Consider the following 25,579-nt stretch of genomic DNA (forward strand, 5'->3'; position numbering starts at 1 on the left):
GTCACCGGACGGGCTGTTTGCGTGCCCTCTGGCGGTGAGACGGAACAGCTCGAGCCCGGCTCCCGTTAGCCGTGGGCGGCTTGGGGGGGCTGGGGGAGGAGGAGGAGAGGAGGACGTGTGTCTGAGGGGGTGTCTGCTGACATGGAAGTTAAAATGAGCTCAATAGTCACTGTGGCTCTCTCAATCAGTGCTTTGCATGGAGAGTGTGCAAGCATATATTTATAAGCTAAAATCCACCATTATCTTCCTCTTTTAGGATGCAGAGATCCATTACCAGGCTCTGCAGGGGAGAGGAAGCCACAAGGAGCTTCTCTGCCAGCAATAACCCAGTGGGAAAGTCAGGATGCCTCTCCAATCTCCTCCTTGCTCTGGCCTGTTCTCTCTGCCAATTTGGGCTTTGAGATAGTATGCAGTAACTAGTGCATACAATACACAAAGCCCACATCTGTCCCTGTCACAGCCCCCAGGGGACCGAATCCTGCCTACTCCTTGCAAGTGTGAAGTCTTTAGCCTTCTAACAAAACAGGCTCAAGCCCAGTGTGTTTGGAATGGGTCCCTCTCCGGGTAAATCAGGTCCTTCTCCTAAGTGTAGTGATGTTACATTGGCAAGTGTAAACCGTACCCTTGCTCCCTGCCCACAGTTTCCAAACTTGCTTTCACATAGGTAGGCATTCCTCCCACCCTGCCCTAGATTATGTTGTTTCTGAAAATAGCTGCAATTTTCCACTGCAAGAGCAATGATGGGAATGGATTTGATCTAGAAGCTGATTGCTTTATACGGTTAAATACTTGATATTTTGTTCAATGAATTAGGTGCTGGTGGCATCCAGGCTCCCTGATAGAATTCTGTGCCTTTCTTTTGTGGGCTTTTTAACATATTGCTGTCCAACCAAGGTCTCAGAAAGGCAGAGACCTTGGCAAAATCCTGGTGTTTCCTGAGCTGGGCCTCTGACACCAGACTCAACATGAAAAGTCCTAGGAACTCTGACAAAGCATTGCCATAAAGCCAAATGGGTTTCATGTAGAGGAGGATCTTCCTCATTCCCCATTCTTTTGGGATAGAACTATAGACCTGTTACAGTTCAGTCTAGTTTCTGGGCTCTCAGATCTCCAGGCTGAACTCTTTGCCACCACTACCTGAATCATCCCAGTGTTTGGAGAAGGAACATCTATTTCTATTCTACCTTGTATCAATACAAGTCCCTAGAATATTGAATAAAACTCATCTCACTGATATGTCTCCAGTTCCACGGATATCTACTGAAAACTCCCATTTCCCTAATGCCCCCTCCTGCCACTTTTCTCCATATACATGTTCCCATCCATTTCATACCTGATACTATCTACAATCCCTTTCTTCTTCAGGCTCCATTTCCATTGTGTCTTCTGGAATAGTTGCTCAATCTTTAATTTTTCCTTAACCTTATTTCTTTTTTAAAATTCCATTATTTTGTGTTCACAGAAACATTATTCTTTGGGAAACCCTTCATTTTGGTCAATCTATCCACTTCTCCCTTATCCTCCTACCCCACTTCTGTCAAATGGAACAGACCAAAGGCATTAAGTGAATTGTCCAGGATCATATGCTAGTAAGTGTCTAAGGCCATATATTAACTCATGAAAATGAGTCTTCCTGACTCCAGGCCTAGCACTCTATCCTTTGTGACTTGCAAAAGATCATACAGCTAAGTATATGTTAGAAGTAGAACTTAAACCCAAGTTCTCCTGGCTCTTATTGCTGGTTATCAATAATAATAATAAAGCATGTTATCAATATGTAGTGAAGTGATTATTATGGACTTACCTCCTTCTAAACAACCAGCAAAGATTTTCCAAGAGGCAGAGTAGTATAATCTCAATGGTAGCTACTTACATAACATGTCATGCATCAATAGCAGAATAATACCCTCATATATTGAAAACTGGGCCACTGAGTGGTTCAGTGATTAGCACAATGGGCCTGGAATCAGGAAGACCTGAGTTCAAATCCAGCCTCAAACACTTACTAGTTGTGTGACCCTGAGTTCAAACCCAGCCTCAAACATTTACTAATTGTGTGGCCCTAAGTAAGTCACTTAATCCTGTTTGCCTCCATTTCCTCATCTATAAAATGAGCTGGAGAAGAAAATGGCAAACCACTTTGCCATGAAAACCCCAAATGGGGTCACAAAGGGTTGGACACACCTAAACCAACTGAACAACAGCAAAATACTGACAACTAGAAGGGACCAAAAAGGTCATTAGTCCAACCCCCTCAATAGTTTTATAGCTGATGAAACTGAAGGTCAAAAAAGTCACATGGAAGAATTCTCTAACTCCAGATTACTGCCTTTCACCCTTGTCATACTGAGTGTAAAAGTAATTTTTTTTAACTGTTTGAATACTTTATTGTTCCAAATACATGTAAAGATAGTTTTCAACATTAATTTTTATCAAAATTTGGTTTCCAATTGTTTTTCCCTTCCTCTCTCACCACCCTCCCTTCCCAAAATAGCAAGCAACCTGATAAAGGTTAAATATGTGCTATCCCTTTAAATATATTTCTATATCTATCCTGCTGTGCAAGAAAAATCAGAACAAAAGGAAAAAAAAAAACCTTGGAAAAGAAAACAAACAAACAAAAGTTGAAAATAATATGCTTCTATCCACATTTAGTCTCCATAGTTCTCTCTTTGCATATGATTTGCATTTTCCATCCCAGGTCTCTTGGAATTGCCTTGAATCACCACATTGTTGAGAAGAGCTAAGTCTGTCACAGTTGATCATTACATAGTATTGCTGTTACTGTGCTTAATGTTCTCCTGGTTGTGCTCCCTTCACTCAGCATCACTTCATTTAAGTCTTTCCAGACTTTTCTGAAATCACCCTGCTCCTCCTTTCTTATAGAACAATAATATTCCATTACTTTCATATATCACAACTTATTAAGCCATTTTCTAACTTATGGGCATCCACTCAGTTTCCAGTTCTTTGTCACTCCAAAAGGAGCTGCTAGAAACATTTTTGCACATGTGGGTCCTTCTCCTTTTTTATTATCTCTTTGGGATACAGACCCAGTAGTGAGACTACTGGATCAAAGAGTACAGTGCTAACAAATTATGAACTTTTATAGAGAGCCCTGTTTGAGATCATCAGTGGGGAGGAGGAAAAGGAAAATGGAGGAAAAGAGGAGAGGAGGAGTAAAGGGAAGGTTAGTAGAGGGAAATGAGGCAAATCCTTCCCTGAAAAGGGGGTTAAATATTTGCTGAATAAAAGCAAATAATAAGCTGCAAAGGCAGCTTATTAACAACTTGATAAGCTGTTTCTAAGGGGCTACCTCCACAAAAAGTATTTCCCTAGCAGTTCTAATGAGTGAGAACTAAGGCATATAAGCAACACATAATATTTAATAGATTCTAAGGGAATAAAGGAGCAAATTATGGGAAAATGTAAAGCGCAGTGGTGTAAATAGAAGGGATTGTTCTGTTTACTTACAGCAATTCTGCTCTAATGAGGTGAAGCAATGACATGGTGAGGTCACTGCTCACTTTCTTGAAAATGGAATTGCAGATTGGTTTAATCTTTCTGGAGAGCATCTTCGTTCTCCAGACCAGGGCTAACAAACTGACCATATCCTTTGACCTGGTCTCTCATTATAAGGATTATAAACCAAGGAAGTAATTAGAAGGAAATAAAGAACTATTTGTTTGCAGATATGTGTAGCTGAACTATAATGTAAAGTTATATACCACAACACAATCTAAGTGATAAACCATTGGGGATGGATTATATCTCTCCCTCCACAATTTTCCTTTGGCTCCGTCACTTCCCTTTACATATATATCTGTGTACATGTTCTTTTGGACTTCCATAAGCTCCTACCCCCTCACCCCAAATAGTTTGTAAGCTTTCCAAAGGAGAGGATGGTATTAATTTCACCTTTGTCTCCCCACTACTCAGAGACTGAGTGGATTAGTGGTTGGAGCATTGGCTGCAGAGTCAGTTGCCCCCTTGCCACATACTGAGTTTCCCTGGGCAAATTTCTCAACCCCTTCTATAGTGTTCCTAGGCAACATTTTAGTGCTATAACTTGTAGATTCCTCTAAATTAATAAAAGGAAAAACCCCGCATAGAGAATTCCTTGAACTAATGATTAAGAAGTTCTGGTGCCCCTCCCTCTTCAAAAAAATCCTACGTGCTTTGTATACAGTAGGTATTTAATAAGTGTTTGTTGGATTGCACTTACTGGAAATTATGAAGAGATCACAGGAACATAGATTTAGAGCTCAAAGCCTTTTCAGAAGTTGTCTAAACCAAATTCTTTTCATAGATGAGAAAATTGAAATGAAATTATTTACTCAAGGTCCCTCAAGTAGCAAAAGGCAGAAGTAGGATTCAACCCCATATCCTCTGACTACAAACCCACTGCTTTTTCTGCTAAACCACACTGAGTCAGTTCATATGAAATAACGCTAAATCAAAACAGAACTAAGGAAACTATATACATAATGATTCCAATTTGTATGTGTGTGACTGCCCTACATTCAAGATATTCTTTAGGTTCATACTTCTAAAACTAGAGTTTACAAGCCCTCACTGGTGTGTTTATTTTAACTAATCAGCTAATTGCTAAAATTAACTCAAAACAAAGGCATTATAAGAATAGTAGCTACAAGATAATTTTCTACTAACCTGGAGACACTGTTCCACAAATAAACAAGACATCAACAGGAAGAGTAAATCCATAGGGTACACTAGTAGAAAGACATGCCAGAGCACACATAACCCAGGTAATTCATTTATCTATACTGTAGGACCCTAATATTCTTTCTCTCTTTGTGGAACTCTTATTTTGCACTCTGTTACTCAAGTGGGATCCATGAATTTGTTCTTCATCACAACTCAGTTCTCAATAGCTAGGGTTAACTCTCTCTGTACTTACAAACTTTAAGATTTTATTGACTCCTTAGGGAGTGGTTCTTTCTTTTTAAAGGACCACCAAAAAGTGTAACTTGTCTTTCCGCCATTCAGGGCCTATCTATCCTCTAATTACATCAAATTAGGTGAGAGGTATAAAAATACCTCATAAAGGGAGTAATAAAACATAAATACTTAAAAAAAAATTTGGTTTAAGACCCGGATATCTGCTATTTATACCTTATATTCTGTAATTTCATCTGCTCTATATGGAAATCAATTAATCAAATGTACTTTGGTTCATTTTCAGCCTTTTCCAACCCCACCCTCTCCTGCCCAAATAATATACACTTGTATGAATATATAATAATAAGGGTCAGAAAAAGATACATAGCAATTTAATAACACATTGAAGTTGAGATCTGTGTTTTTAAGGTCTGTAATAAGATTAATCACAAAATGAAAGAAGAAAAATGATGTAAAGTTTTGCCAGAGCCCAAAAAACACCTTTAGACAAGAATATATTTCTAAATATGATTTTTTTCTTAATAAGACTTAGTAGACTTCTGGAAGTCTACTTCACTATTTAATGCATAAATTAAAAATGCAAGATTAAAATTTAAATCCCAAGCATTTTAATTTTTGAATAGTTTAATAGATAATATATTTGTTTGAACTTCTGGATTTTAGTATCTATTTTAATTTTCTCCAGGGAAATTTCAAATTCAGCATTCTAAAAATGTGTTTTCCAAAGGAAAACTCCTCATTAGAGTAGAAGTTCCCTGAGGACTGGTATTATTTTATGTTTCGCTTTGTATACCTAGAATTTGGCATAGAGTAGGCACTTAACCAATGCTTCTTGAATTAATGAATGCATTTTCTCTGGCTTTCTCAAGGTTATACACACACACACACACACACACACAAACACACACACACACACACACACACACACACATATATATAATAGGTTGTTGCTTTTATTTTCTTACTAGGTTCATTTATCCATTCATCTAGTTAACAAAAAATATATTAAAAAGTGAATGTGATATTAATCAGATACTAAGTCTGAATATTATCAAACAAAAACACTGGATTTTTTCTCACTAACTAATAACTAATCTTTTCTTACAGCACACCAATAATGAACATTAATGAGTACCAACTGGAGAGGCTTAAGTAATACAGCATGCAATGTCAAGGAGAAAAATCACAGGTAAAAGGAAAGAGATTTTGTTGAGCATAAATTACAACCTCTGCCAAATCCTTACTGTGATGATTCATTATCTTGGAGGTGACCCTGGGGTCTGCAAAGGTATGCCAATGAAGTACAAACTCTGGAAAGTTTCCAGATGGAGAAAAGCTTCCAACATGGACCTTTGAGAATTGGTTTGGCTAATTTTGGAGATTCTCATCCATGGGAGTTTTGAAAGCCTGTGACACATACTCAGGTTACTGTCATCATGAAACCATCTACTAGGGTGTAAAGGGGTTTCAGTTAACACCAATCAGTCAATCACCCAAGCAACAAGTATTAAATAAGCACCTACCATGTGCCAGGCACTATGTTAAGTGCTAGGGATAAAAAAGAAAGGCAAAAAACACTCCCTATACTCATTGAGTCTAATGGGAAGATGACATGCAAATAACAATGTACAAGGAAGCTATATACAGGATAAAATGGGGATAATCAACAGAGAGAAGGCACTAGTGTTAAGTGGAATGAGGAAAGGCTTTTTGCAGACGTTGGGATTTTAGCCAGGGCTTAAAGGAATACAGGAGGCAGAGATGAGAAGGGAGAGAATTCAAGGCATGGGGGATATCCAATTAAAATAACCTGATATTGGAAATGGAGCATTATATGGAAGGAAAAGTCAGTAGGCTGATGTCACTGAACTAGGAATTGTCTACTAGGGGCAAAAAATGTAATATGGAAGGAGAGAAAAAGAAAGTATAAGAGTGCTGGTATGGTAGGAGGAGACCAGATCCCAAAGGATTTTAGATACCAAACAGAATTTTATATCTGTTCCTGGAGATGATAGGGAGCAACTGGGATTACTGAATAAGGGGATGACATAGCCAGACTTGTGCTTTAAGAAGATCAATTTGATAGCTAAGTGAAGAAAAAATACAAGAAAGTATCAAGGAGAAGAAGGTGATAAACTGTATCAAAGATTGTGGAGAGGTCAAGGACTGAGACAAGGCCATTGTATTTGTTAATTAAGAGATCTTTAATACCATTGAAAAGAGTAGCTTCAGTAGCATAATGTGACCAGAAACCAGATTGCAGAGAGTTAAAGAAATAGTGAGAGGAGAAGCAGTGGAGACAACTATTAAAAATGGCCTTCTCGAGGATTTTAGCCACAAAAGGGAGAAAAGATATGGAGTGACAGCTATCATGGATAAAAGGATCAAGGGAAAGATTTATTTTTTATTTTTATTTTTGAGGAAGGAGAAATATTGATGTTTCTCAAGGACAGGGAAAGATTGAAGATTAGTGAGAAAGTAGGGACAACAGTGGGGGCAAACTTCTGGAGATGATGGGATAGAATGGATCACTTGCGCATGAAAAGGGGTTAATCTGGTTAATGAGCAGGGTCACCTCTTCATTTGAAGTAGGGGTGGAGGAGGAGAGAACAGTGGAAAGTATCTGAGTGATAAAAGATAAGGAGGAGGGGATAAGAGGAACCTTTCAGTAAATACCCTGTTTTTTCTTTCAGTGAAATATGAGGCAACATTCTCAGCTAAGAGGGTAAGTGTAGGGGAACCATTAGAGATTTGATGCAGGTGACATGGTTTTGTGGGTTTTTTTAACTTCTTTCAGTAGCAGCAGGTAAATTAGAGTGAAGGCAGTAAATGATGAGAATGATCCAGAGCTGAGGCTTGGCAGGACAAGATCAGTTATAAAATGAAAAAGATTAAAATGAAAGTATTTAATGGAAGAGGACAGTATTGAGTTGAACTTGTATAACAAAGGATCAAGATGGGGAGAGGAAAAAAAAATGTAGTCTGTGCAGAGGTGATAGCAGAGGGGTATAGGAATTGGCAAAGATGAAGAAGAGAGTTTGGGATTCCAAGATGGGAGGAGAGTTGTACTGGCAACAGGTTATGATCATATAAAGATAGGAAAAGGGGAAGATAAAAGAATTTATTGAGTGTCTACTATATGACAGACATTGTACTACAAATAGCAATTTGTTTTATTTAATCCTATACAGCCTTATGAAATAAGTGCTGTTATCCCTCTTTTCCAGCTGAAGAAATTGAGGTGAACCAAGTTTAAGTAAATTGCCCATGGTTATTTACCAAGAAATCCTGTCTGAAGCAGGATTTGAATTCAGATATTCCTGATTCCAGACTCAGTGTTCTATATACTGCATCAGAAGATGGCAAGGTAATGGGCATAAACATCTTTCTTTGTAATTGAGGTGGGGTGAAAGAGTAGATCATAAAAAATAAGGTGAGAAACACAGGGATATTTGTGGAAGTATCAATATATGTTTTAATGTTCCCTAGTTTGATGATAAGAGTTGGAGTAGAAAGAAGGCAGGACAGAGAGCCAGTTACTGAATTCATTGAAAAAAGAATAAGCATGTTTTGGAGGTCAGTAGATAATAACTATTAGAATCTTGACTGAACAGTAAATATGGTTTAAGGAAACCTCAAAGGAGTAGAGGTTGCTGAATGATGATGGTAGAATGAGAATCCAAAAATGGCAATAAGGAGCAACACATATTTTGTCTCTCCCACTTTGTTCAGTGAGAAGGGATTCCATTCACACGAAAGTGCAAACAATGCTAGAAAGAATGATCAGGGAGGTAAATCATCAGGAGGAAAGCAGATCTTGGTGAATATGAGAATATGAAAAGTGCAAGAAAGGAAAAGGTTTGAGATGAAAGCAAATTTATTATCTATGGAGCACATGTTCCAGAGGGCACATTAGAAGGAATGAGTAGCTTTAGAGAGGGACATTGGTTGAGAGTAGCCTGATGGATAGAATGCATTCCAATGTATGGGATGGCATTTCCTTCCCTCCTGAAAGACTGAACCCAGTGCTCATTGTCCATTTGTAAAGTCGATCCTAGATACACATTCTGATGGACATGCTCATTAATCTGTTTGTTCAAATGCATGCTAAAATCTGGGCAGTAAATTCTCTTCATCTATTTGGTCATTCCTTGGTTGGTCATGCATCCTACTTGGTCAAGATTAAGTCAAATTCCTTTGTAATCTCTTTGAAACAGATTAGAAATCTCTTTTAGAAGTTTCTGTAAGGGCACAATGTCTGTCGTCTGCAGAAAGAAGTATTAGGAGCAGGAATTCTTACTAGAGCCCATGAACTTTAAAAAAAAATTCTGATAATTGTATTCCAGTACAATTAGTTTCCTTTGAATCATTATACATTATATTTTATGCATTTAAAACACGATTCTGAGAAGAGAAACATAGGCTTTACCAGACTGCCACAGAAGTCCATGACACACAAAAAGACTAAGGATTCCATATCTTATCATCCACACAGACTATATCATTGCCCTAAACTTGATGCTGTATCTCTAAAATGACAGAAGCAAATTGTTTTGGTGAGCAAATACTTCTCTGTTTTATGCATCTACTGATGTTTGTTCTCTGTGGGTCACTCAACAAGATTATTTCTTTTATAACATCTAAGAAATTTCAAAATTTCATGCTTTTGATTTATGGATACAATACTTTAGTATGAAAAGAATTTGTAACTCTCTATTTTGTTATGCCAAATCAAATGATTTCTTGTAATCAGCTAATAATAAGCATAGAGCTTATATTTCCTACATTTTCCAAGTAATTGTGAAATTATAAAAGCATAACTGAATATTGCTTGTAAAAAGACTGCCTGTTTCCTACCAATATTTTTATTGAGGGCCCCCCCCCAGTTCCACCATTTTTGTGTTAAATTATCATAGTGAATGTTGATTTACTTTGGAGGGATTAAGCAAGTTCTCTGCTACTTCATCTTCCACAAGTGATATAGGTGCTTAATGCAATTATTTTTGTGGGAATCTTTTGGCAAATAATTATCATCAATTCTCTTTTATATGATGACTAAATATTCCACAAAATGATGTTTTTGATTATCTATACGTAGAATAAAAGTCATTTCTCTTTTTTTTCCATTTAAAGGAATACTTGAACTTATGAGCCTTCCATTCATTAAACACAAGTTCCTTCTTTTGTCTAGCTTCCTTTATGGCAAGAATGTAAAGACTAAGATGATTCAGATTCTCCAGCAGTATAACAACAGTGACTTGTTAGTCACTGGACAAAGATATCACAAAAATGAAATTTAGAACACCTACATAATAAATTTGGGGGGAGAACCAAAAAAGGCTTTTCACAAAGGCAAGAATGTACTGGTAAATATGGTTAATATATGGTAAATATGCTGGTTCTCTGAAAAATAAATGTACACACAACACACATAAATTTAATTTGCATATTAGCATTAATCTAGACAATAAACAAAACAATAAATTGTAGTATTTGCCTATTCTTGAGCTATTGCTATACCCAATGAAAATTTAACAATGGGCTTTCCTCAGTTGCTTTGATCTGGCTCTAGCACACCCATGGATATGGAAGACTTGGACATGAAGAGTGAAGCCAGGTAGTGAAGAATTCTAACTGTCAAATATAGCAGTTTATTTGTGATCCTGCATGTACAATTGTCATACTTCTGGAGGAGATGAATCATATCAACCTTGACATTCTTGCCATAAAGGAGTCAAAGGAAAGAAATCGTGGCTAAAGGAATGGAGTGTTCTTGTTCCAGGTGATTGATTCCTGAATTGATTTCAGGGTATATGTATATATGTATGTATGTGTGTGTGTGTGTGTGTGTGTGTATATATATATATATGCCCTGAATATACATATACTGTATATATATATATATATATATGTATATATATGTATATATATATATGTATATACATATATATATATATATATATATATATATATATATATATATATATACAGTATATGTATATTCAGGGCATAGCACATTTACGTAGTAAACCTTTCATAAAAGCTTTTTGACTGATTGAATCATTTAGGGCAATTTTTTCTCTTCTCTTTTCTTCTTTTGTTTTTCTCTCTCCTTCCTCTCTCCATCCATATGACCTCAGGCAACTCATTTAATTTCTCAGCTTAGTTTCTTTCAAAGTTGGGAGGAGAGGTTGAATAAAATGAATCCCTTTCTGTTTTGAAATATTATGATTCTGATCATATCATTATTCTACTTTCTTGTTTTATATTCTTCTTTCCTGTTTTCTTCTCCCCCTTTTTCCCCTTAAACTTTTCTGAAAAAGAGTGCATTCCATGTTAATCCCCCAGATTCTGATTCCCCCATTTTACGCAAGAAAAATTGTTATGGATTGCACCAATTCTCCAAAAACATAGTTGTGTATTCCTGGCCCATCTCCTGATGCCTAGTGATATATGGACTCAGGACATCAATTGTTTTCCCTTTTTGGCTTGCCTGTAGTATTGTTTACAATTTATATTCTTTAGTACTCCAAAGAGCCATGATTTCAATGGTTCTGTGAAAATCAAATGAGATAATATATGTAAAACAACTTGCCAACCTTAAAATGCCATATAAATATAACATTATCACTAACAACAGTAGCAATTCTGTTGGGAGGGTGTAATGCTGAGTTTGGAGTCAAAGTTCCTGGCTTTGAATCTTGTATGATCTTGGCATTTCACTTAATTATTTAGGGTCTCAATTTTCTCATCTATATAATGAGGGTGATAGTGGTAGATTAAATGAATTCTGAAGTCCCCTCCATTTACAAATCTACAATCTTATATCAGGAAGAAAAAATGGACTGATCATCTGACAAGACCAAGAGATGGCAGGTGGATCACCAGAGTGCTTCAGTTTACCTTATACAGGCAGAAGAAAGGGAAGAAGGCCTCTGACTTAATGGAGGGGTACTCCTGCGTGTGCCAGACAAGGGCCAAAGACTAGAGCCACACATGATGAGCAGGCAAAGATGAGCTACAAGCTATATAGTTACATTGTGGTGAAATTATTGATCCATTTGAATATTAGAGGTTTTTAAAAAAAATAAATTCGTAAGTGTTCATTGAAATATCTTGGCATATTGAATAGATGGCCACAAAGAATTGGATTCTAGTCTCACCTCTCACAATACTAGTTGTATGATCCTGGAGGAATCACAGCCTCTTGGTGTCCAGGCAGCTTTCTAAAACCATCAACCACAGCCAAGGTGGCAGCCTGCATTGGGATTTCCTTCTCTCAGTGGAATCACAGATCTAGTCACTATCACCCATCTTTTATTTGGGTATATGCTATCTACTCAAGGGTAAGGGCCGTTTTATTTCTGCTATTTTATTGCCAGTGCCTATCACGCTTGTTCGTTGATTGATGGACTTCCTCTACTTCCATCTGCAGCTCCATAACAGCTGTCATGACTGGAACAGTCAATGATCCCAGAGGAGTACCTCCTATGCATGGCCGGCCCCTCAGAGTGAGCTCACATGTGGCTGTGGCCTCTTAAGTCACCCATTAAATCTCCTACTGATGAGGACTAAGTTGGGGCAGAAAAAGAGCAGAGGCTAAAAGGACATAAATCCCAAATGTGGCATAGCTTGCTATCAGGGTTTAAGTCTATTGAAATCTGACAAGCCTACCGTTAGCAGTGGAATATGGAGAACAATATTGACGGTTTACAACTATTTCAGGGAACAGGTGTTAGGGGCTCATGAATTACTCTGACAAGCATAGCTGGCAGAAACAAAGGCTGGTCCACTGTCTTTTGGAAACATCAACAATCAATGCTTTGATTCTTTCTGGCATATGGAATTTGTATGAGCAAAGCAAGGGTTTACTATTCTGCCTCTCATTTATTACCATTTCTAATGGGTATAGAAAAGCAAGCCATTCCAGTGAAAAAGGAAGGGACAAACATTGCATTGTAATAGGGTAATGTAGATGGTCTTTAAAAAAAAAAAAAGGGAGTTCCACCAACATCTATGAGCAAGTTAATCCTTAATTCTTAATCCACCCTCAAAAAGATATCTTATAGTCACTTCACAGATTCAGGCTAATGGTGGGGAGAAGTTGAAAGAATTCAAAATGTTTGGTGCAGTGAGAAAAGAACTGGTTTGGAGTTAGTAGATTTTGGTGCAATTCCAGTGGGCAATGGGCCATCCCTTCTTTGTAGCTTAGTTTTCTCATCTGCAAAATGAGAAATGTAGTATATTAGATCATTTGTATAGTCCTTTATCGTTCTGACTTTCTATTCACTTTACCCTATTTACATTTGCCCTGTCCTTGATCAAAATCCCTCTGGTGAAAAAGGAACCTAGAATCAAGGGGTAACACACTTTATAAATACTTTATCTCATTTGATCCTCACAACAACCCTAGAGAACAGTTACTGTTATTATCTCTATTTTACAGATGAGTAAATTGAGTCAGATAGAGGTGAACTGACTTGCCCATGATCATGCAGCTAGTAAGTATCTGAAACTGGATTTGAATTTCGCCCTTCTGCACTACAGATTTAGGACTCTATCAAGACACCTTGTTGGCTTGATCCCCCTGGAAGGGACCTCAAAGCTTATCTAGTTATACCCCTTCATTTTACTGATAAGGAAACTGAGGACTGTGGAGGTCAATGACTTGCTCAGAGTCAACTAGGCAGCAAGCATTGGAGGCAAGATATGAGTCCAAGTCCTGTGACTCCAGAGACAACATTCTTTTCACTGTAAAGAGTTGTTAAGCAAATTGGAATATATAAGGAAACCACTAGAAATGGAGCATAGAGTAGAAAAATAGTAGCTTGGGAGAAAGTACATATCTAATCTGCTAAATGTTTTGTTCCCCTGTACCTCTCTAATGCACATATCATGGATTCATTTGAATTATAGTTGCTTGGATATGTGTCATTTTTCCTTACTAGACTATAAGTTCCTTGAGGATTGGGACTATTTCTCAATTTTATATCTCCTCCAGCACCTCATACACTGCTCTAGATCCCAGGAGGCACCTAATAAATGTTGATTGCATTTGTTGAATTAAATTGGTGGTAGAGAAGGGAGGCACATATTGAACCTAATTAAAAGAACAACTTATTTTTTAAGGATTTTATCATATTAATGACATGCAAATATATTCTACAAACTGCAAGTGAGTCTTATCTATTCATTAAAATAGGACTTCACTGGAGAATTCAATATATCAAACATTTATTAAGGCACCTACTAGCCTAAGGCACTTTGCTAGGCTCACAGGAGACTGCCTATGCCCAGAAAGAACCTGGTTTGATTAATGCCTTGTTTACCAGGTTATCAGCAATGAAAGGATGAAGGGTTTGTTCTGGCACTGAAGAAGTTTTTTTTTATTAGGTGCTCCTGGTCCAGTAGTAACACTTTAAGGATGATTGATTCATGGATCCCTTTATATCCCTTGAATTTGGACTTCAAAGGGGATCTCTACAGGTGGAGAGAATAACTGAGAAACTCAGAGAGAAAGGCTATAGTGTTTGAGGCTCCCTGGATATATCTGTGAGATTCCTCCATGGGAAGATGTACCACAGAACCACATGTAGCCCAGTGGCTCTGGGCAGTAAAAGAGAAAAGAAGGAATTCCTGAACAAAATAAGTCATTCTGGGGCCAAACCTCTAGGAAAGAAAAGTAAGAATTGCTGAATCCTGAAAGAACTGGTGCCAAGAAGCAGTAAGGGCAGAGCCAAACGTACAGTCTGCTCCTCAAATCTTCCCATTTAGGCCTGAAACAGATTACAATGTAATTGGAAAATAGTTAACAAAATAAGCAAAAGTACAGTATAACATGTTGTTCAGTCATGATCCTATTTGGAATTTTTCTTGGAAAAAAGATGCTGCAGTAGTTTTCAGTTTCCTTCCCCAGCTCTTTTTACAGATGAGGAAACTGAGGCAAATAATTAAATGATTTGCCCAGAGTCGTACAGCTAGTATGTGTTTGAGGCCAAATTTGAAATCAGAAATAGGAGTCTTCCTGTCTCTAGGTTTGGAGCTCTGCCACCTAGCTGCCTTCACCATATAGAGATAAAGTCAATATAGGGCTTGCAAGGATCTGTTCTGAGTTTGATACTAATGCTATAGAGGAGCAGGAGGGGGTCACAGGATCATAGAGTTAGAACTGAAAAGGAAATGGAGGTCATTTACGCCCCCACTCTACTTTTTGCAGGACCAGAGTGATTAAGTGACTTTCTCTCTGTTTGACCATGATACAGAGAAAGATAGCAGAATTAGATTTGAACTCAACTTCTTTTCTAAATTTATCATCTATTCCACTGTATCTTGCTGCCTTTCTAAGAGCATTTACTTATTTCCCTGTTCAAGGAAACTCTAGTACTATAAACAATGTTTTTTAACACTATACTAATATTAATAGTATATAAAAAATATAATAGCATATATTCATATACACATATGTATATATAATATCTGATGTGTAACATTTATAATATATATATATATAATATGTAATAATTATGTAATATATAATGGGACAGTTAAGTGGTACAATGTATAGAATACTGGACCTGGACACAAGAAGACTTGAATCTGGCCTGAGATACAAACTATGTGACCCTGGCCAAGTCACCTAACTCTGATTTCTTTTTTTAAAAATGAAAGAAAGGAAAGTCTGGGAAGTCTGTTGGCAAGTTGAGACTCACTGGAGGGTGGGGAGGGGGAAATTGACTTTATATCAATCTCAAATACTTTCCTCTTGCAAGAAGTCTCAAAGTAGCTCCATAAATCTGGAGAATGCATCATTACAGATATGATTTGTTGTCAGACTTTCCAGTCCTTGACTTTCAAGTGTTTTCCCATTTGGCCAAGCTGAATAGTAGATAGAGCTTCTGGTTAAGGAGCCAGGAAGATTCATCTTCCTGAGTACAAATCTGGCCTTGGATACATACTAACTGTTTGACCATGGACCTCTTCCCCTAGAAGGAAGGATAAAAAACAATCACCTATCTTGTGCCAGGTACTGTGCTGAGTGAACCCTGGTCATTTAGCTAGTATGTGTCAAAAGTTAAGACTTTCTGACTTTGAGGCTGACTTGTTCTGAACTATACTTTGTGATCTAAGATACAATGTATTTAAAGACGAAGGAAATATCTAGACAAAATGGTGTGAGAAATAGAAGGCAAAAGGCATCATGTTTCACTGGGGACCATTAATAATTTTAGTCAATCTATATGAGACTTCTTGAAAATATATTAAAATCACCTTTCTTCAAATTATTATATTAAGAATATTTGTTACTGAGACAAACCTCTCGATGAATACTAGTAAGTGATCTATTATAGGTTTTGCAACAAATGTCCACTCTCCAATCAAAATTAACAACTCTTTTGCTTCTAGTCACAAGCCTTGCAGAGCTATTGACTATGGATTTTGGTTTTTTTGTGTTATTATATTGTCTTTCCCTTGCCCCAGGCTGCCAGTTAGCTGACATTGCTCAAAGTCCTCATATTTCAATAATTCCATTGCACCTCCTATATGTGCTTTGCTTCATGTCAGCTATTAATCAATTCTAAAACAAACCAACTAAGGCTTTGACCCAGCCCACTGAAACTTAGAGGAACTTGAAGAACTTGTACTTCTTCCAAAACTAGACATATGAACTTAGTATGGAAAGAATGATTAGTTAAAATGTAAAATTGCCTAATGTCTCATTTCTCTATCAGTCAATCACCCCTCTCTCAACCTTTTCTCTAAATGAGCTTCACCTCAAACTTATCAATCCACTTATCAGAGCTTAGTAGGTCTTATCAGTCTTCCCCCACCCCTTTTTCTATATAACAGACAGTGGTCCTAAAGTGTTCTCGGGTCTATATCTGCTCTTAAGGGGACAATGTTATAGAATCTCTTCCCCTTTGCCTCATTTGAATTTGTCTTAAAATAGTAACTTTAAAGGCCCTTTCATGTTGCTTTTGTTGGACATCAAAATTGCTTGTTATGACCATCTTGTTTGGCAGATTTTCAGTCTAACCAAATTTATGCCACAACGAGCATTAGGTCAACTTGAAATGCATCTATATTTGTTATCGCTCATCTCAGGCTTTCTCATCTTTCGAATGCTTCTCAAAACAGTCTTGTGAAGTATGTGTTTGAGGTTGCCCTCCTCAGCACATCAAATTATCTCTTGACAATGAGGATCTTTTGACACTGGGATTGCTTCTAAGGCTTCTAAAAATGCTACTATACCATTGAAATATTAAGACTTGGAGCTGCTCTTCCATCTTGATGCCATTTTTGAAAAGCCTTCTTTGAATGAGAGAAGTGCTGACAATTAAGTATGATCCACAGTGATAAAATTGTTTTTCAATCATGAGCCCAATCCACGGCCTACAGGTGGAGCTGAGAGAGAGACAGAGCAGAAAGAGACAGAGACAGAAATAGAGAAAGACAGAGGAAGAGATAGAGAGACAGAGTCAGGAGAAAAAGAGACAAAGGCAGACAGAGACAGAAAAAGAAGGAGAGAGAGTTAGATACAGAAAGAGAGAGTGAGAGCGGAGAGGGAGACAGAGAAAAACAGAGATAGACAAAGAGGGAGGGAAGAAAGGAGAGAAAGAGAATTGGGGGAAAGAGATGAGAAAGAAGAGCTAGAATGACTCCAGGAGACCAAGAGACAGACAGTGCCTGCTGTTAAAGAAGCGCGTATTATGTAGACTGTATGGGTCTGGATGTATTTGCACACCTGGCCCAACTCTATGCATATTTATACCTTTCTCTGGATTAATTGTTCTAAAAAGGAAATATTTGAAATAATTTAGTATAATTTAGCAAATATTTTTTAAACTTTATCTCTGTTCAACATTATGTGGGTGACAGAAGATTCAAAAGAAGAATTAAGTCTTTTTCTCAAGAACTTTATAGCCTTATCAGAGCAATGAGTCATCGATATGAAGCATTTTGAGAATAACAGAGCTCTGGACTTGAAATCAAGAAGACTTGGCTGATTATCACACAGTGTATACAGAGTGAGGGCAGGGAGAAAGAAAGCAGTTGCTTTTAAGTCAGAGGATCTAGACTCAAATCCTAACTCTGAAGCTTATCACCATCTTGGGTTTGGGCTAATATTCCATCTCTCCAGTCTTCAGTTTCTTCATCTATGAAATGAGAGAATTGAACTTAGTGACCTCTAAGGCTCTTCCAGCTCTCAAACCATTCTCCAATGATTTTAATAAGTAATTGCATGACAAAATCTAGGGTCTTAACTGTATGTAATGAGAAAAACCCAAAGATCCAGACACACGCTGAAATTTTTTCCTCCCTTCTTTTTGCTTGTAGCTCTCAATCAGAAAATCTGAGAAATACCAAACATTTAAAGAACAATTAGCCCCAATGCTATATAAACTATTTGAAAAAATAGGGAATGAAGGAGTCCTACCAAATTCCTTTTATGACACAGACATGGTACTGATACCTAAACCAGGTAGATTGAAAACAGAGAAAGAAAATTATAGACCAATCTCCCTAATGAATATTGATGTTAAAATATTAAATAAGATATTAGCAAAAAGACTACAGAAAATCATCCCCAGGATAATACACCATGATCAAGTAGGATTTATACCAGGAATGCAGGGCTCATTCAATATTAGGAAAACTATCAGTATAATTGGCCATATTAATAACCAAATTAACAAAAACCATATGATCATCTCAATAGATGCAGAAAAAGCATTTGACAAAATCCAACATCCATTCCTGTTAAAAACACTTGAGAAAATCTGAGAAATGCTGTATATGAAGGTCTCAATATCCTATGACCAATTTTCCATTTAATGTACACAATAGTAGTAAAGAGAAATTGTACTAATGGAAGGAAAATAAGAGACCTAATCAGTAAACATCATTCAACAAAAATCCTGTAGTATAAATCTGTTACTTACAATCCCTGGCATGAGAGTTCTTCTGTTTGATGCCCCTTAGTGAATCCTATTTTTTTTCCTCTTCTCCTCTCCTCTCTCCTCCTCTTCTTCTCACATCTTCTTTCATTTCCTCTCTCTCTCTCCCATCTTTTCCTCTCCACATTTCTCCTTCTCTCCTCTCCTCACTTCTCTTTATCTCTCCTTTCCTCTCCTCCCCTCCTCACTCTACCACTCCTCTCCTCACCTCACATTTTCTCCTCTCCACTCTCCTGTCCTCTCCTTCACATAAGTGTTTTAATGGAAGAAGTAGAAAAGACAAAAATGCCAATAGCCGTTACAAGTTTAATGGCAGGTAAGGGCTTAGAGAAGTCCCCACACACTGAAACAGTCATTTTAGTAAACACAGTAATAACCTGTCCTGTCTCATTGAGTTTTCATATCTGTTATTTTGTCATTGTGTCAAAACAGGGACAGAGCTGCACCTTCCAGCCTGATCCCCAGACATGTAAATGGTTAATAATCCAGACTAACTAAAGACTTTTTTAGATATTGGGTAAGACTAACTACCTAAGAAGGGGCTAAGCCTCTGAGGAGCCCTAGAAAGATCTATTTAATTCCAGCAAAAAATGTAGAATTTTAATGGAAGAACTTGAAATTTTACTTGGAAATAAGAATAGTTAACCCATCTCATTCTATACACCTGGAGTCATGGAATGTCAGATTTCGATAGAGTCCTAGAATTTGAGGCCAGAAGACTTGAGTTCTAATCCATTTTAGATACTTCCTAGCTATGTGGTTCTGGGCAAGTCATTCACTTCAGTGACCTCTAAGGTCACTTCCAGTTCTATTAGTTGGGTAGATATCCAAGCCAATCCAACAACTATCTAACATTTATTAAACATCTACTATTATGCAAGCCCAGATCTGTTGATTTTATCTTTGCAACAATCTTATGGTCTCCTACTTTAATCCCTTCATTTTATATATGAAGAAACAGTTAGAGGTAATTTGCCCAGCATCACAAAAGCCCATTTATGAATGACCAAAAAAAAACAAAAAAAACAAAAACAAAATAAAAAAAACCAATTCACTTGACTACTCATTCAGAGTATTTTCCACCACATCACACTGCCTCTCAACTTTGAGTGAATTAAATGACCTGTTCAGCCTAACAATTATTTGATCCATCAAATTAAGGTGAGATTTGTATCGGATTATTTGATTCTGTATAACGTCTATCAAATTGAGGTGAATTTGTATTGGATTGGTCAATTAAACTGTGTTGACTTAGTTATGCCAATTTAAAGAAATCTATCAAAACTTATCAGTTGAGTAGATATCCAATCCAATCCAACAAGTATCTAATATTTATTAAACATCTATTATTATGCAGCCTAGATTTGTTGATTTTATCTTTGCAACATCTATCTAATATACTTCCTTCTTGCCTTGGATATAGCAGGCCCTCACCATCACTTTACATCTGGACTATTACAATAATAACCATTGGGAGGTCTTCTTGCCTAAAATCTCTCCCCATTAAAATCTATTCTTTCTTCAGCCACTAAAGTGATTTTCCTAAAGCGCAGATTTGATCATATTACCTACTCCTATCCCTCACTAAATAAACCCCAATGGCTTTTTATTTCTTCCCAGAACAAATACAAAATGCAACTCTTCATAATCTATCCCCCTCCTACTTTTCCAGTCTTTTTACAACTTCTTCCCAGGCACTCATTCTTTGATCCACTGACACTGGCCTCCTGGCTGTTCCTTGAACAAGACACTCCTAGTCTTTTCCTCTGGCTTTCCTCTGGAATGTTTTCCCTTCTCATTTCTTCCTATTGACTTCTCTGGTGCTAGTTACAAGGTATAGCACTTAATAAATATTAATTGACTGATATGAAAGGTATTGTGCTATGTGCAAGGCCACAAGACAAATTGGAAACTGTCTTCTTCCCTCAAGGAGCTTATCTTTTATTAGAAAAATACCATATGTGTGCATATATATATATACATATATATATATATATATATAATAATGTAAGGAGGAAGGAGAGAACACTCACAGCTAAGGAGATCAAAAAAGGTTTCCCATAGGAGTTAATTAATAATAACATCTTCTCAAATGAGGAGTTTTCTGGCATTTTTGAATGTGGGTTATATGATGAGGGAAAAATATGCAATGGGAGAACCAGAAAGTTTGTTAACCTTGGCAGCCCTAGCCAATGGGGTGACAAGGCAGGGACCTTGTATTTCAGGATAGGAAATAAAAGGCTCATTCCCAAGTCTTAAGCACAGATCAACCCCTGGGCATATCACCCACTTCTTGCAAGAACCATAAATAAAGCAATTTACTTCATGCATTCCTGAATCCTTTTTATCTTTGTACTGTATTCTGAACATCGTAAAGTGTTTTAAATGCCAAGGTGATATGTTTATATTTTTATCCTGGAGGTGGTAGGATTGGGCAGCTGGCTTGGCATGTGCCAATATTGAAAGCTGGGCAGCTGGGCAGCTGGGCAGTGCAGTGGATAGAGCACCAAGCCTAGATTCAGGAAGACCTGTATTCAAATCTGTACTCAGACAGTTATTTGAGACCCTGAGTAAGTCACTTAACCTTGCTTATCTCAGTTTCCTTATCTGGAAAATGAGCTAGAGAAGGAAATGGCAAACCACTCCAATATTTTTGCCAAGAAAACTCCAAATGGGATCATGAAGAGTTGGACACAACTGAGGCAATAAGGTTATAGAGTACTTCTTGAGCAAGAGGAGAAATGATCAGATTTGTGTTTTACAAATATGGCAGAGATTGGAGATGGAGATTGATAGCTGGAGGAAGCCCATTTAGGAATCTGTAGCAATAGCTCAGGGTAGAGAGGGGACAAGGTTCTGAACTTGGGGCATATGCAAATTGGATGAGCCGTCTTAAAATTTTAAATAAAGCACCCTGGAATTTTTAGCCATCACATGTCACTAATGCCTTGCCTCTAGTAAGCTAATCCAGCCAGGTGTGTTCAAGGAGTCTGTCAGAAGTACTGTTCTCGGCACTAACGTAATTACTTGTGACAAGGTTGCTTTGTGCATTATTTATTGTGGGCCTGCAGACCGCCAAGGCCACCCTCATTTCTCTAGTCTGCACCAGCTCTGGGATTACACTGAAGTCAATGCAACCTGCCTCCTTTTCCTAACTGCCTGTTCTTGAGGAACCCCTCCCCACCTTGTCCTTCACTATCCTCACACTGCTCGCCTTGAAGCCACCAGATAGGCAGCAGAGGATGCAAGAGGGTGGGGATTCCCCCCCTCCAGTCTGGCTGCTACACTGATTTAGCTCAATGCAAATGCCAAGAGCAAGGTCAGGCTTTTTTCAGACCTCACTCTGAATATCAATTGACTCTTGGAAAGACAGTCTGGTTCCTTTTCATATAACTCATATTTTTTTGCTCTTCTCTCCAAGATCTATTAAGATCGAGGGGGGGAGGGGTTAGACACTTTTGTTTTGTAAAAGCAACAAGTCAAACTTTACACTCTAAAAGAGAATTTTGGGAAAGGATTACAGGAGAAAATTTGATGCTATCTGGGCAGCAGGACAGAGCATAAACCATATGATTTTTTAAAAATAAGCATTCTATCTTTAAAAAATTATTCTGAATTTAGTAAATGTCAAAAAAAGAAGGAATATTTCCATATACAAAGTAGAGCAGAAAAAGTGAATTATATGTGAACTTGTGGATACCCATTGTTTTACCTGTTTTTTTAAAAGTATATAATAAATACTGTATACAGTAACAACAATATTGTTTGAAGAACAACTGTGAATGATTAAGCTATTCTCGGTGTTATAAATATTCAAATCAACTACTAAGGATCTAGAAAGGAAGATTTTATCCACTAAAAGAGAAAGAACTGATAAATAGAAATATGTATAGTAAAATTTTACATACATTTATAAATCTATGTCAAATGGTGGCCGCCTTTAGTGAGGGATTAGGAGAGGGGGCAATTGGAAACTTAAAATGTAACAAAAATTAAATTTAAAAAATAAAAAAAGCATATGATAAATTTAACATGTTAAAAAGTAACAATACCTTGGCTATAATATCTTACCTACTAGACATTTGTATCTCTAAAATATTGGGGCTGACCTAGCTAACCTCTCAAGTTTGGCTTTAGCTTTTACATCTTTACTACATAAATTTAGAAGGGAGTTCCAATGAATGTCACATAGAAACTAGGAGTGAGAAAAATATATGGTCGTTCACTCAGGGATAGAATCATATGTGATCTCCCTTAACCCCATCATCCAATGGAGAATCTTGCAAGCTTCCATAATAGTTCTTATGGGAGTCTCTGGGCTCTAGTTTGTGGTGCATTTCCAGCAGATGAAATACTGGGGCAAGCATCAGTCCAGGGAAGAATGATGGGAATAAGAAACATGGACCAGGGACAGCTAGATGGTATGGCAAATAGAGCACTGGCCAGAGAATCAGATGGACCTGAGTTCAAATCTGATCCCAGGCACCTGTTAACTGTATGTCTCTGGACAAGTCACTTAACCTCCATAACCTCCCCCCCCCCCCACAAAAAAAAAAAAAAAAACATGGATCAGGAGGAAAAGGCAGTGGTACTTTAAAGGTTCATGAAGAACTATTCAGGATGAGAAAGAATAGAATCATAACTAGGCCATGTTGGCATTACACAAAGGGAAAAATGAAAATTTCACTGGGAAATCGGTATAGTGCTGAGTATTCTGTACATAATCTGTAAGAATTTGGTGACTGAATGGTTTGCTTTGTTACATTTATTCTAGCTGTTTCAGTGCCTTTTATACTTAGAGGCATATTTGCACTGCATGTTGTTCCAAAGGTGTGGTTTTGAAAATTTTTCTCTTCCTCCCCAAATATAGACTCTCAATGTAGGTTCTCCCTCCATTGTTGTATATAACCATAAGCTAAAGTACAATGGGATCTTCTGCCATTTACAAATCTTAGTTAATTGTGTTCATGACTGTAAAGTAGTGCTTTGCAACAGAATATTTGTTGTGAAACTCTACCCATTTCTTTCCTGTACTTTGATTAAGGAGGCCCCAGACACACACACATACACATACATATAGCTAATATTTATATAGGGACTACTGTGTGCCAGGCAGTGTGATAAGTGATTATCTTATTTGATCCTTACAACAGCCTTGGGAGGTAGGTACTATTAGTATCCCCATTTTTAAGATGAGGAAACTGAGGCAAACAGAGATTGAGTATCTTGCCCAAAGTCACACAGTGTGTATGAGGATGGAATTTGAACTCAAGGTCTTCCTGACTCCAGGTTGCTACTCTGAGCTGCCTAGCTGAATATAATATACACATTATATTATATAAACATATACACACACATACATTTATTTGTATATATATATATATATATGTATCTATGTTTGTATTGTGTGTGTATATATATATTTGTATTTGTGTGTGTGTGTGTATTGCTGTTGTTCAGTCATTTCTGTTGTATCTGACTTCATAACCCCATTTGGGTTTTCTTGGCAGAGATACTGGAGTGATTTGCCATTTCCTTCTTCAGCTCATTTTACAGATGAGAAAACTGAGGCAAACAGGGTTAAGTGATTTGTTCAGAGTCTCAAAGCTAGTAAGTGTCTGAGAACAGATTTAAACTCACGTCTTTCTGACTCTAATCTGACTCTAATCTAATCTGAATCTAATCTAATCTAGCACTACCTAGCTGCTTACACAGACTCAATCCCTCCACCTCCTTCTTCCTCCTTTCTCCTCTCTCCCCCTCTCTCTTCCCTCTTTCTCCTTCTCCCTCTCCCTCTCCTTCTGTTTTCTCTGTCTCTGTCTCTTTGTCTCTGTTTCTCTGCCTGTCTCTTTGTTTCTCTGTCTCTGTTTCTGTCTATCTTTTTGTCTCTATCTCTGTTTCTGTTTCTTTGTGTGTCTTGTCTGTCTGTCTCTGTCTCTCTTCTTACTGTATGTCTGTCTCTGTTTCTATTTTTCTGTCACTTTCTGTCTCTCTCTTTGTTTCTCCAAAATATATTCTAGAAATGGGGAAATAGGCATGGGGATTATTAGATATTTGACATTTTCCTCAATACCCTCAAAACTGTGCTACTTTTTAGCAGGGATCTCTTTTGTATTTGGTCTAGTTTAGCTACTTTTTCATTTTTGTTTTTTAATGCTGATTCTAATTCCACACGTGGCAATCAGGTATTGTGTTATTTAGACTCCAAATGAGGTAGTTCCCCAGTTCCAGATGGAGCAAAGAGCTTGTTATAGAAATCTTGATAAGTCTTTTTCATTTTCCCCTGTGTCTGTGCATTGTCCTTCTTCCTATTTCATTCTTAAATGCCCTCGGGATATCTGACTTAGTTGGATCTTTTACCAAGCTTTCTATAAACTTGTTTTTTGGGTTTTTTTCCCCCTTTTTCCTTCGCTGCTTTTTGCTGTTTTATGAGACAATATTGCTCATAATCTTCCACCATCGTCCTCTGTAAAGCTTTACAAACGAGTTTATATTCTAAGCTGGTTTTGCCCTTGGCTGCCATATCTCTCTACTTGGCAAGGGGATCAAGTTTTATAATAATGTCGTTAATACACAATAAACAGACCCAACTATCATGTTGCTCAGCAGATCCATTGTATGGCAACTCTCCAAGCTAACACTTGAGCTGAAGTGCTAACTCCCCTAAGCAATTGTTATATTCAGTACACCAGTATGCATGT

The 25,579-nt window shown here is 37.4% G+C and overlaps 1 long non-coding RNA gene across 1 annotated transcript in view; it reads right to left on the reverse strand.

Moving 5' to 3' along the window:
• Positions 1-25,579, reverse strand: part of LOC127554030 (uncharacterized) — a 111,861-nt gene that overhangs the window by 75,258 nt on the left and 11,024 nt on the right. The gene's annotated exons all lie outside the window — the stretch shown is intronic.

This window comes from Antechinus flavipes, chromosome 3 (genome assembly GCF_016432865.1).
Source record: "Antechinus flavipes isolate AdamAnt ecotype Samford, QLD, Australia chromosome 3, AdamAnt_v2, whole genome shotgun sequence".
NCBI classification, from domain to species: Eukaryota; Metazoa; Chordata; class Mammalia; order Dasyuromorphia; family Dasyuridae; genus Antechinus; species Antechinus flavipes.